Here is a 13,613-nt window from a genome sequence, read left to right as displayed (position 1 = left end):
TGATTCAAAAGGGAAATAAAGCTTTGAAAAGCAAAATTTTTACTTTATAAAATAAAGCACCTAAAGTAATTTTACAAAACACCAGGGTACAGAAATTGTAAAAGAAATTTGAGAATTGCAATCAAAGGCTCTGAAAGAGAAAAAGATAATCAGTCAAAAATTATGAAAGTGGAAGACAATTTGAAAGAAGAGAAGCAAAAAAGCAAAAAACTTGAAAATATCAATTTTATATCAGACAAAAAGACTGACTTTGATGTATAGAGATAGAGACTTTTAACTCAGTAAAACATGGCAAATCTAAAAACGTAAATATCATGTTCGAGGAAAAATAGCAGATTCCTCAGCAAATCTATCTTACCTAGACTTAATGGAAAAAATGTCCCAGCAATTTGAAGTGTGCTACAGGGGAACCCTTTCTCAGCCCTTCTAGACACTTCTTCCTAATATAATGTCTGGACATCCTCTATTAGGCTGTTTTAGCTCTACTGGATCTATTAAGGCAAGGATTATACTTTATATTAACTTTATATTGTTGGTGCTTTACACAGTGTTCTGTGCACAAAAGGGGTTTAATAAATGTTTGCTTAAAAATAAATGACTGAATGTAAAAGAGGTTCCTTGGAGTACAAAGTTCATTATCTCAGAGATTCCTTTCAAAATATTTGATATGAAAGCATACTTCTTCTGGCTTAAAAATTGGAAAGGGCTTTCTACACAATTACCCTAAGGTAAATATTGTAAGTATTGCTATCTGCACTGTACAAAATTCAGGCTTTGAGAGGTTTTGATTTTCCTATGGTTACTAAACTAATAAGATTTTGATCTGTGATTCAGGCAACAATTTCCCAACAATAGGACTCGAATTTTATTTGCTTTCTGTTCTCATCATTCTTCCCCACCTCCCACCAACCACACTGTAGCCCAAATATCAAAAAGGCATCAAAAGTTCTGAATTGATTTACAGTCCTAGTCTTAACTCTGGCTCTTTTAAAGAGAAAAGTAGTTCATTAATTGGTTTAAAAATATATTCCATACTTGAAGTTCTGATCATTTTATTCTAACCATTTTTTTCAATAATCTTCACCTTTTGAAAACTTTAACTCTCCCCAGAGGCAGTTGGTGGTATAGAGAATAGAGCACTAGGTTTGGAGTCAGAACAACCTGAGTTTAAACCCAACCTCAGACACTTATAAGCTGTGGGACGCTGGTTAAGTCACTTAACCTCTGTAGCCTCAGTTTCCTCAACTGTAAAATGGGATACCGATAGCACTTGCCTTGCAAGGTTGTGAAGATCAAATGGCATAATATTTGTAAAAAAAAGTATTTAGAACAGAGGGCAGCTAGGTGGCTCAGGGGATTGAGAGCCAGTTTAGGAATGGGAAGTCCTCAGTTCGATTCTGGGCTCAGACACTTCCTTCCTGTTTAACTTTTGTCCAATCACTTAATCTTTCATTGCCTAGACCTTACCAATCTACTACTGCCTTGCAACCAATACTCCATATTGATTCTTATATAGAAGGTAAGGATTTAAGTTAAATGTTCAGTATAGTACTATTTATATATTAAGTGGTATATAAATATTTCTCTTTCTTCTTCTCTCTTCCCCTTCTTACCTCTTCTCATGTCACCCAGCCTGAAATTTCACAGACCATTTATTGGCCCCATCTCTCTACTGATCAGCAGAGAAGCCTTGACCTACTCAGTTTCCAAACTTGGCCAGCTTACTCTTCTGCAAGCAATAACTTTGAAAACCATGAATTCCGAGGGCTAAATACTTTATGTGGAGTTCAACATGCCAGAGACTACTTACTTCCTCTTGAAGATTCTCCTAGTACCTTTTAGGCCATCTTTGAACCATTGCATCATGCATTAATTGTCAGGCACATCAAGTTGTGACACATAAAGGATTTTGCAAGTCCCCAACAGAGTGTGCTATCATCTCTGACTACATATGACATGGTTTCTGCCTCTTACCTCACTTACATAGCCCTTAAATTGTCTCTTCATTCAGAATGCATTTTGCAATTTTTCTTGAAAATCCACAAAGGATGTAAGAATGCCCTTAAAGGAGCTTTGGTTTCCATAGCCACTGCACTGCATTGTTATAACTCTGTGTCAGGGCCTATTGATTGCAATGCTGAGATATCTGCTGCCCTCTACTCAGTTGTGGACCTGTATTGTGTGAAAGTGATATATGCCTTTGGCTTGGACAGATCTCTATGTTTTTTTTTTGCTGAAGAAAAAAATATTGAGTCAGATTTTTGCTTTAAGGCATGAGAATGATTGATAGGGTAGCTAGCCTTCTGTTCAAAATACTTTGTGCCAAAAGTTGGTGTAAGAAAGTAGGAGGGAGGCAAAGGGAGAGAATGGAAATGGGCCAGAGAGAATTTTGCCTGTAATCTATTTTACATGAATTGAAAGATATTAAAGCAAAGGCAACAAAATAAATTTAGTTATCTTTAAAATGTCCTTTGCTTTGTTTGAGTCATGGACTCATGAAGTCCTGACCAAAATCCCATCATCAGCAGGAAGCCTTCTCCATCCCCTCTCAACTCTAGTGTCTTTACTCTGTTAATTATTTCCTATTTAGAAGTTACTGATTTGCATATATTAATATAATAGCTAATTTGCATATATTTATTGGTACATTGTCTCCTCTATTAAATTGTAAGCTCTTTGAGAGCAGAGACTGCCTTTTAGCACTTTTTATATCCTCAGTAATTAGTTCAGTGCCTGGCACATAATAATCAATTAACATTTATTGATTGATTGATTGATTGATTGATTGATATGGGGTCATTCGGTTTTCATTTAATTGTCCCGAGATATTTTCCCATTAATTAGGATAAAACTACCTGTAATAACCCATGAAAAATTGCTTTCTAATGATTACTTTGTGTGTGAAGGGAACCCCCTCCCAGGATCATGCATTTGGATATGACCTGCATCCCTGTGCTCCAGTGTGGGTCACAGGACAGTGACCTAAGCACTTGATCCAGAAATGGTGGGTAAATTGATCCAGGTGTAAAGGGAGAAAAAAAGTGGGGGATGTAGGAAGTGGGGGATCTCTTTGTTCTCTCGGGTATGCAGGTGAAAGGAAGGTGGCTAAGGGAACCACATGGAGAGCATTCACATGGCTCGTTAGAATAGTAGTAGTAGTAGTAGTAGTAGTCTCTCGGTAACCGAGGATGACGATTGTCTTTGTGCATTTTCGTCTATGATAGATGAGTGTGCACAAAGACACTTGTGCGTGAAGGAGATTTAAGTGGAAAAGCTGATGCACAGAGACAGTCCCACTCTCTCGGCCTTGGAAGCCTGGGTCCAGTGGCACGAAAAGTCGTTACACCTGGAGACTTCCTCAGCTGCATTGGATGGCCCTGTTGTCCTTTGTGCTTCAACACTCCCTAAGCACTCCACAGCGCTTTGCTGCGTCGCCATCTCAGCCGTTGAACCTTCTTGTTGGTTTCTTCTGCCTGTTCAGCCGAAGCAGTCTTCACATGCTGGGTGAGCAAAGCCCTGGTTCACCAGGGGTCAACGTCCACTCGATGGCTACTCTCACAAGGTTTAGCCAGCCTGTCGAAGCCGTTCCCCGGGGTGTGGCTGCTGCCGCATGCTAGCAGCTACTGGGAGCCACAAGTGAGAGCTGGGTGTCAAGTGGGGGTAAGAGGCTGGAGAGCTGCCCTAAGAGGGCATGACAAGCCCTCCATACCAGAGATACTACCCCTCCCTGAACACACCACACACATTCCATTAAAAACATATGCCACAACTTTCCCACCATTTCCCAATGGGTAGACATCCCCCCAGTTTCCAACTTTTGTATGAGTAGATCCTTTTCTCTTATCTTTGATCTTTCTGGAATACAGATATAATAGTGGTATCACTGGGCCAAAGGGTATACATAATTTTACAGTTCTTTGGTTATGGTTCCCAATTGCTCTGCAGAATAGTTGTATGATTTCACAGTTGTATTAAATACTATATTAGTTTCCTAATTTTTCCACATCCCATCCAACATTTATCATTTTCCTTTTTTGTCATATTAAGTCAAATTTATGAGTGTGAAGTGGTATTTCAGAATTATTTTAATTTGCATTTCTCCAATTAATAGCAATTTGAAGTGCTTTTCCATAGGATTAAAGAATTTTAATTTTTTCATGTGAATACAGCCTGATTTTTGTACTCTATTCTTGATGAAGTAATTACCTTTTTTTCACCCTTACATGTGTATGTAAGCTTCTGAGACTTCCAAAAGCAGCAGATACTCTCATTTTTGTCTTGGTATCCTCAATGCCTATAGAAGAAAGGCAGATAGAAGGAACGTAATAAATGCATGTGGGTTGATAGACAGATATCACAAGTAGAAAAGCAAGAAGAGATGAAATTTTAGGACTAGGAAATAGTAGGATGATTTGGCTGGAATTCATAAGCATGAAGAGGAATATTAGTAATTATGTCTGGTAAAATAGGTAGAGGGTAGATGGCAAAGTAGACAGAGTTCTAGGCCTAGAGTCCAGGAGGATGTAAGTTCAAATTTGGTCTCACATTTAATAGTTGTGTGACCCTTTGCAAGCTACTTAATCCTTTTTGCCTTCATTTATATAAAGTAAGCCGGAGAAGGAAATGGCAAACCTCTCCATTATCACTGCTAAGAAAACCCCAAATGAGGCTACAAATAATTGGACACAACTAAACCACAAAATGGGTAGAAATCATATTCTGGAAGGCTTTTAATGTCAAAATGAGGATTTCTTATTATATTCTAGAGGCAATAGGAAACTACAGGAGATTTTTTTTTTTGAGACTTAAAGATTTGTTTTATTTCCTACTAGGGGGAAGGAGAGGATCTATAGAACTGTTATCCAATTGGTTCTCCACTGTACACACCCCTTACACGCTTGCACACTCATAAATGCACGGGAGCACATACACCCACAAAACCTCTCAAAGCTGCATCAATACTTCGTATTTTGATCAAAAGAGAAGATCCTGGGAGAAGTGCAAAATGCAAAATCAGCTGACAGAAAAATGCTGACCAAACAACATCATTAATATACAAAATATTTCTATTACTTAACTATAATTACTTAACTACTTAACTAGACGTTCTCTGCTGCTGTACAGCTCCGGAGCCACCTGCTCCTTTTCCAATATCCACGCTGGCCACCAAGAACCATCAGACTCTAGTTAGCTTCGTTCTTTGAGGCTACATCAAAATTATCTATAAGATCTGGCGCCTCCTCATCCTCTTCGTCAACGTCTCCAGACTTGGGTGCTTTGCTACCCATCACTTGCCAAAGGAAGTCTCGTTGAACTGTCTGTATCAAGCAGGCATAATATTCCAGGAAGCATTTCTGTGATTGGCTTGGATTCCACGTGACCAGCGATTGCAAAGGTATTGTCGGAGAAGGAAGCCTGAACTCTGGGGTTGTTGAAATGAATAACCATCCCATCCTCTTTCATCTTGTTGACCTCTTCAATACGAGCAATAGTATTCACAGCCGATTTTTTGAGAGAACTCTGGCGTTTCTTGTCGTCTGCTGTGGCCATTCCGTGCACTTCTTTCTGAGAGCTGTGCCCTTGCCTCCTATCTGGACCTGAGCCTGAAGCTTGGCTAATTTTTCTTATTTAAAGCTTGGTAGTTCTGAAGCCCAGGGGGTGGGGTGGGGGTGGGGTCTCCAACAGCCACACGTGGCGGAAGCAAAATGGCGGTCGTAGCGGAAGCAGAGAAGGACTACTACAGGAGATTTTTGAGCAGAGGGGTGGCATAGCCAGACTTGTGCCTTAGCAGTAGTAATTTGGTTGCTGTACAGGGAATCCACTGGAGAAAGGATGAAAGGTTAAGAAATCTATTGTTACAGTGAGTAAAGGAAAGAGAATAAATATTTTTTAAATACTCTGCTAATCACTTATGGATAATATCTCATTTGAGTCTCACAACAACCCTGGGAAGTTGATGCTATCATTATTCCCATTTTTAGTGGAGGAAAGTCAGAGGTTAAGTGATTTGCCCGGGGTCACACAGCTACTAAGTGTCTGAAGATAAATTTGTTGCCCAATACCATATCCACTATGCCACCAAGCTTCCAGGAGAGAATTAATGAGAAATCAATTGAACTATGATAGAATGCATGTGAGTGAAGAGAAGTGGGTAGTTTTAAGAAGTGTTTAGGAGGCAGAATCAATAACACTTAGCAAGTATTTGATTAGGGAATAAGAGAGAGGGGAAAGTCAAGGATGATTCTACTGATGGAATGTAAGTTCCTTGGGAGTAGGAATTTTTACATTCTTTGTACTTGTCTCCCTACCAAATGACACAGTGCCTGGCACCAAAAAGAGCACCTACTTAATGGGTTTTGACTTATTAATAGAAGGATTTATATTTGAAAATTAAATCAGAAAATTGTCCTATAATTAACCTACCTTAAATAAATACTTGTAAATATAAAAAAGAGCTTCAAATAAGATACCTTTTCAAATATATTGTAGAGAAAAAGCAAAAACTAGTCATTTTCAAACACCATATTGGATGCTTACTGGTTAAACTTGATCTCCCCAACAAACTTTCAACTTCTAATAATCAGAAACCATTGGCACTCCTACCAGAGAGATCCTAACTGCTCTTAAATTACTTTGCTTTCAGTTTGGCCTCCTATCTTTGACACAGAGTCATAAGACTGGTTATGTCTTTTCCAAAAGGTGCCAGCCATTCCTCACAGTCTAGAGAACTCCCCAACAATAGCCCAAAAAGTGGGAGTTAACAATCAAAGTTCTGGTAAGTCAGGAACAAAATATCACCCATCAAGAAAAATAAACTGGTCAACTACATTATACTTAAAAGGACCACAGAAGTATGATGAAATGGGTGTTGGGCATTGAATTAGAGATATTTAGATTCAAATTCTTCCTTCTAGCCATATGAATATTACTTAATTTTTTCCAATTTTCAGTTTCCTGATTTGTAAAAAGAAAAAAAAACTAATACCACTAGTATCTACTTCATCCAACTGTTGTTAAGAACTATGAATTTTAAAGTGTTAGATAAATTTAAATTATTTTTTTCTAAACACAAATAAACCAAATAGTCTAGAAATTCATCATTTAGAAGGAAATTTATCAATTTTTTAAAAATATCTAGCTAGGAAAGCATTAATTACAATATCACTCCTTCAAATCTTGATATTTGAAAAAAATAAGGAAATTTCTGAATTGTTCGATATAAGGGAAATTAATTTGACTGGCACAAGAAAGACTAACAAATTCTTAACTTAAAATGTGTATGTGTGAATATATATGCATATACATAATATTTTAAAGGTTCACATAGGAAATTTCATATGTCAAAAAGATGCACTTTATATTTATACCTTATACTACCTAGAATCAGAAATCTTTCCATGCCACTCCCTGATCATCTCCATACAATGCTACTTCCACTGTGGCTACCACACACTCTTCTTCTTCCCTAGGAATCTTGGACTTGGCCTTTGGAACCATCAAAAACTCTCCTATGGAAGCATCAAGGAAGAGGCCTTCATATAACTTCAAAGTAACTATTTTGACATTTGTTTTTTGCTATTCTCTATAAGGGGATAACTCGGGTTTCTATATTTTGCCAATTTCATACATATCAACCTATCAACTAGAATTTATTAAGTATTTACTACATAGTAGGCACTATATTATGCCCTGGGGATACAAAGGTAGAAATTATTTAACTCTTACCCCAATATTCAATGAATAGAGAGTCTAGTGATCTGGAATCAGGAAGACCTGAATTCAAAGGTGCTATCAAATGCTTACTAAATGTGTGATGCTGGCAAGTCACTTAACTGCTGTCAGCCTCAGTTTCCTCATCTTTTAAATGGGAAAATAATACTACCTACCTCTAAAGCCATAGTAAGGACTAAAAGAGGTAATGTTTATAAAGTGCTTTGGAAACCATAAAGCATTACATAAATACTAGCTATTGTTATTTTTATTGTCTACACAGCAAGTCCCTGTCATGCCCCCAATATACCCACTTTCTAACTCCCCTATATGTATTATCTTCTCTCATTAGACTGTAAATTATTCAAAGGTAGGGACTATCTTGCCTATTTGTATTTAAAATACTTATAAATGCTAAATAAGTGTTGTTATAGCTAATAAATAGACGCTATAGGTCAATGATATTGTAAAGGAGATTGATGAAGTTGTCAGGGATTATTAGATATTGATAGGAAGTTGATCAACACTGCGGAACTCTTTTTAGTAAACCAATAGCTCTATTTATTACAGAGGATGAGTTAAAATAGGAGCAAGAGGTAGGAAAATAGGAAAATATATCTTAAAATTCTTATATCTAAAAAACTAATCCCATACTAAAGATATCTAAATAAACCCCCCAAAATCTGCTTTCTTTTCAGTTTCTTCTTGTCTGACAGAGCAAACCTCCTTAACCTTACTCTCACTAATCTAAAATTAGTTTCTCTATCTAACTAAACTCTGCTAATTAATAAATTCTTCTTCAACCTCATTAATCAAGTATCAGAAATTCAAAGTGTCAGTGGTGGAAAACACAGACAGTCCTCCAGTTCTGAGGAGAAAAGCCCTTAAGGTCAGGTCTTTCTTCCTCAAAGTACTGAGAAGAAAAAAATCCGCAGATATAGACCTCTTTCTTAATTTTGTATATAAATTCCAACTCTCAACAACCAATTGTCAGATATTCATGACAGAGAGCACACTCGCACACAAACACTAAACACCCTGCTTCCTCAGAAGACAGACAACATGGAAGCCAGTCTTAACTACTCTCTCCTCTTTTATAGAGTCTCTCTTAAAGTGAGGGAGGGCAAGAGCTATCCACTCTGCCTCTTAAAGAGACAGAAGGAGATTTTACAAAACTCCCAACCTGTCAGATACTTCTAGAAAGACAGTGGGAGATTATGAAATTCCTATTAATATATTCCGAGATTATTTTGGGAGAAATATTCTTCCCAAATGGATCTTTCAAACTAAACTATTTTTTACTCTATACTAAATATAGGGAGAAGTAAAAAGAGGAAGGAAGAAAGAAAGCAAAAAAAAAATCTCACAACAAGCAGATTACACATTACAGATAGATATTTACAGTTACAGAATAACAAATTCTTTCTATACTTTACAGAAAAAGCCTAAAGACATTAATCTAAATTCACTTTACAATTACTGTGTGAGAAAAAATCTTTTTTTAAACCCTTATCTTCTGTCTTAGAATCAATATTACGTATTAGTTCCAAGGCAGAAGAGCAGCAAGGGCTACGCAATGGAGGATAAGTTACTTGCCCAGGGTTACATTGCTAGGAAATGTCTGAGGCCAGATTTGAACCCAAGACCTCCCATCTCTAGGCCTGACTCTCAATCCACTGAGCCACTGTGATATCGAAATCACTCTAAAACACTGATATATATTAATTTAAGGTTGCCAAGGAATTCAGCTATGTAATTCCTAAATGAAAACTCAAGTCAGCAGTCAACCTTTAATGGAGTTTCAATTACAAATAGGAGGAAGAAAGGTATTAGAGAGAGAGAGAGGGAGAGAGAGAGAGAGAAAGGGGAGAGAAGGGAATAGGGCTTAAATACCCCCTCTGCTTAGGCTGGGCCAAAAGCCCAAGCCCTTAGATAGCTGAGGCAAAGAAAAGAGATCAGTCCCTATCACTCACATGACCAAAATGGAGAAACAGTCTCAGGGGCCTCCACTTCCAGTCTCCTTCAGAGCAAGCCCTCCTCTCAGACCTCTCCAGGAGCTCTCCCTCCAGGACCTCTCTCCTCTCAGACTCCTCCAGAGCAAAACTTCTCAGAGCAAAATCTCTGGAACCCTTCCTGTCCTCAGACCCCGCTATCTTTAAGGAAACCATCTAAGTCCCTTCCCCTCAGTTCTCACATGTACCAATCACTGTCCATGTCTCCCCTGTGCCAATGGTGGCTCTAGCTTAACCCAGGACCGCCCAGAGGTCTGCCCCCCTTTGCACATGTCTGTTAAAGGTCATATTCTCAAATAATTAAATCTTGATCTTTGCTGCAGCCCTTCCTAAATCCTGTTACTCTGAGTAGGGTGGAGATTGGAAGTTCCAAGACCTGGTTCTGTCATTCCAAGTATCTCTATTGTATCAATTCTAAAATCAATCATGACTCAAAGGACTTCCTGTTCTATGCTTAAGCATAGGTCAAAGCCCTTTCCATTGTTTAGCAAAAGGTTTCTGTCCTAAAGTAGTCTTAAGTAGGGAGGAGAAGGATCCTCCCATGCCAAGGGGTTTCACATTCCAATAGAGTTCTTACTATCAGTAGGAAATTTTTTCCAAGTATGAAATTTCCCAATGGCGAAATTTCCAACATTCATAAGTCTAAGAAATTTTAAGGTTTACACCACCCAGCTGCCCCCACAAAAAATCTTTTGCTAAAACATTATATACTAAAAACATTATATATACTATATACATATTATATCCCCCCAAGGTGAGATATTCTCTAATCTTAAATTTTTATTTGCTTCAATATTTTTAATATTTATTATTACCATTTATTAACTATTAATGATTTCATTTTTATTTTCATTATTCTATTCATTATTTATTTGTTAATGTAACTATTTAATATATTATTTTCTATATTAATAATTATTTTTAAACAGACATCATAACATAAATTAAACAATTACCTATTTAGTATTGATTATCCTGTTTGAAAATTAAACCTTTACATGTATAAGAAAATATAAATTTAATGACTTTTAAGATAGTGTCTGGTTGTCCAGTTGTAGTAGTAAGCTAGTGTCCTTGAAAATAATGTTTCCTTGTCATTGTAGTCTCATTCTTTATCAGTCTCAACAGGTGGTACTCTCTTAACATGTGAACAATGGATCCATGATTTTTCTGCTATCTTGATCACTGTCAGTGTTGTTAAAAGTACTTGAAATGGACCTTCCCAGGCCAGCTGAGTTCCAACAGTGCGATGAAAATTCTTAATGGACACAGTATATCCAGGATGTAAATCATGTAACAAATAGTCTATTGGTTCAGCTTGAATTAAGGCTCCTGATTCAGGTAGTTCTTTTATTTTAATCTGTAAATCTCTTATGTGTGTTACACATAAGCTGCACAGACTTTTGAGGTGATGTTTGATATGTCAAGGGCTATCCAGACCTCTTTTACTGAATCTACAATGCCTTGTGTGCCAAAATGACCATTTGGTTAGTAAAATGTTCTCGGCCTTCTGATGCCACCCATATACCTTTAATTTGTCAGTTTTAAAATTCTCCTTCCATTTCTTGATTTCTTTGTCATTATATGCCAGTGATAAATCTGATTCATTAGTGATTATTAAATTCAAAATCAATTCAGGCCCTCTTTAGCTGCTAGTTTTGCAGCAACATCTACTCTGTGATTCTCTCCCAAAACAAAGTCTGTTCCACCTCTATGTGCCAAGCAATATATTATAGTAAGGCTTTCGGGTAATTGAAGAGCTGATAGAACTTGATTTATAATTTGTGCATTAGCTATTGTTTTCCTGGATGATGTTAAGAAACCTCTTTTCAGCCAAATGGTACCCACAGAGCAACATATTGCAAAGGTGTAGTTTCAATCGGTATAGATTGTAGCTTTTTTATCTTTTGCTATTACACAAGCTTATTTTAGTACTTTCAGTTCTGCACCTTGTGCACTTAGATTTGATAGAAGTGATGCAGACCATAGAGTTCCAAATTCTGTTACTACAGCTGCTCCTATATACAGTATACTATCTCTCATAAATTATGAACCATCTGTAAACAAAACCAGATCCACATTTTCTAAGAAAGAGTCTAATAGATTTTCACATGGTTTCTCTGCCATTGATACCACAGATTTACAATTATGAAGTGGTTCTCCTTGTTTTGTAAAATCTCCTTCGGTCTCTTTAAGAAGTAGAGCAGATAGCTCTTACTCTCTGTCACTTTAAGAGAGCCTCTAGAAAAGAGGAGAGAAAGCAGTTAAGACTGGACTCCTAAAAAAAAACAGTAGGAGTTTAAGAAATTCCCATAAACAGTGTATCATTTCTTTTCAGTTATTTTTATGACACATTTGACTCTTTGTGATCCCATACTGGAGTGGTTTGCCATTTCCTTCTGTGGCTCATTCTACAGAGGAAAATGAGGCAAAAAGCCTTAAGTGACTTGTCCAGGATCATGTAGCTAATAAGTGTCTGAGGTCAGATTTGAACTCAGAAAGATGAGTATTCAAGACTCCAGGTCAAATACTCCATCCACTGTGCCACCCAGCTGCATGTATTATCTCTATATTTCTATATATCTGTCTAGATCATTTCTGAAAATTCTCTCATCACCAATATTCCTTTGTTACAAAGGAAAAATATGTAAAAATATTTCATGAGCACCAAATCTGATAGAACATACAGCATTCTTCCCAAGTAGTCCCCTTCTTTGTTACTTTGAAGACAAAAATGTGTTTCAATATCTCTTTCCTGAGATCTTCACTGATTTTTCAATTATTCTGAGTTTAGCTACCCATTAGTGACTTTTAAATTTATATTATTGTAGGCACTAAATAGAACTCTGTTGTTTCTGCATGCAAATCTCCCCTGATTTTCCTGGCATCATGTCAGAATGGTTGAGATAAATAGGAATGAAGGTTCTAACAAGAGTCTTGGAAGAGAGGTTGTTTTTTTGGTAACTGAGAGTAAGACATGTTTGGAATTTGATGACTGTTGCAGGATAAGTCTAGGCAAGGTCAGTATATAGGAGGATCTTCTTTTCTAATGAATTCTTGTAACTGGAAGCTTTCAAGTCTCAATACAGTCTTCACATACAACCCTATCAGAAACAATGTGGATGGACCTCACTGCCTTGTCCAGAAACTACCCCTGAAAGATCATCCTTCCAGAAAGTACAAGTCCCTGTGCTGATGACTCTCAGGAGCTCTATCAGTTTAATTACCTATAAAAGTACAAAATGCCCAAATAGAGATTTTAAATAACCCTTAAAGGAACTACAAGAAAAACAATTCTCTAGCCTAGATGAATTTATAGGTGAATTCTATTTGACCACGAAAAGATAATACTAATAATAGCTACCATTTATATAGTACTTTAAGGTCTACAAAATACTTTTGCATTCAGTCTTCAAAATAACCTTCTAAGGTAGGTACTATTATTATTTATATTATTTTAAAAAGAAAAATGAGGTTGTGCCTTGCCTAGGATAACATAGCACATAAATTTCTGTAGCATATTTTGAATTTAGTTCTTGATTCTAAGTCCCATGAACTATTAGCTCTGCCACCCAAATGCCTCTAAAACAAGAACTCTTAATTTAGAGTCTACTAACTTGTCTTTTTAATATATTTTGATGAATGCATTACAATATAATTGGTTTTCATCCCATGTTTTTTATTTGACGCATTAAAATATTTTAAACAGAGGCCCATAAGTTTCATCAGATTACCAAATAAGTCTGACTCAAAAATATTAAAAACTTTTGTTCTAAAATAATAATTAATACTTATATTACAAAAATCCTTCAAAATACTAGAGAAAAAATACTTTAGCCAAAATCCACATTGTGTTGAGAGTTAAATCAAAGAATAAAAGAGAGAAAATTA

The 13,613-nt window shown here is 36.6% G+C and overlaps 1 pseudogene; it reads right to left on the bottom strand.

Moving 5' to 3' along the window:
• Positions 1–3,494: 3,494 nt before the first annotated feature.
• Positions 3,495–5,649, bottom strand: LOC130455654 (transcription factor BTF3 homolog 4-like; annotated as a pseudogene).
• Positions 5,650–13,613: the final 7,964 nt, after the last annotated feature.

This window comes from Monodelphis domestica, chromosome 7 (genome assembly GCF_027887165.1).
Source record: "Monodelphis domestica isolate mMonDom1 chromosome 7, mMonDom1.pri, whole genome shotgun sequence".
NCBI classification, from domain to species: Eukaryota; Metazoa; Chordata; class Mammalia; order Didelphimorphia; family Didelphidae; genus Monodelphis; species Monodelphis domestica.
This window is presented reverse-complemented; position numbering and strand designations above follow the sequence as displayed.